Source organism: Anomaloglossus baeobatrachus, chromosome 7 (assembly GCF_048569485.1).
Source record: "Anomaloglossus baeobatrachus isolate aAnoBae1 chromosome 7, aAnoBae1.hap1, whole genome shotgun sequence".
Classification (NCBI taxonomy): Eukaryota; Metazoa; Chordata; class Amphibia; order Anura; family Aromobatidae; genus Anomaloglossus; species Anomaloglossus baeobatrachus.
Window position 1 is genome coordinate 290,375,905 of NC_134359.1, and position 683 is coordinate 290,376,587.

Sequence of the window (683 nt, forward strand, 5' to 3'; positions counted from 1 at the left end):
AAAGCGCTGTGAAATTAATAGCGCTATATAAATGAATAAATTATTATTATTATTATTATCTCATATCGATTGATCTATCTAATTATAATCTAAATATTTATTTTATAATATATTACCTATTTATCTTTCTAGATGTTTGTTTATCTCATATCTGTATAGTTATCCTATATCTATCTATATATATAATTGCCTTATTCTGTCTGTCTGTCTGTCTGTCTGTCTATCTGTCTGTCTGTCTGTCATGCTCCGAAATTGTGTCCTTACGGTGACACAAAGCTGATTGGCCGCTGGGCTCGCCATGGCCCCGCCCCCCCACACGGATTGGCCTCTCGCCCCGGCTCTCTGCAGGCCCCGCCCCCCTCACGCAATGCACGCTCGCTCTGCCCCAACTGACACGGAGCCGCGACTCCCAGGTGAGTACACACACACATCAGATCACACTCACTCTCACACTCACTCTCACACATCACATCCACACACTCACAACATGCTGGGATATCGCTTGCTTCTACACCGGCTCCGTCACGATCCCAGCAGCGCCACACATAACCTTGCGATGCTGGCATCTTGACGGAGGCCGTGAACGCTGGTAACCATTATACACATCGGGTAACTAAGGTCCCTTAGTTACCCGATGTGTATCATAGTTACCAGTGTACACCGGCTCACACTCACTCTCACAC

The 683-nt window shown here is 46.0% G+C and overlaps 1 protein-coding gene across 1 annotated transcript in view; it reads left to right on the forward strand.

The window, feature by feature from the left end:
* The first annotated feature begins 218 nt into the window (after positions 1–218).
* Positions 219–683, forward strand: part of AXIN1 (axin 1) — a 128,076-nt gene continuing 127,611 nt past the window's right edge. The window contains exon 1 of the mRNA XM_075318405.1: positions 219–413. The gene's annotated coding sequence lies outside the window, so the exon portion shown is untranslated. The remainder of the gene's footprint in view (positions 414–683) is intronic.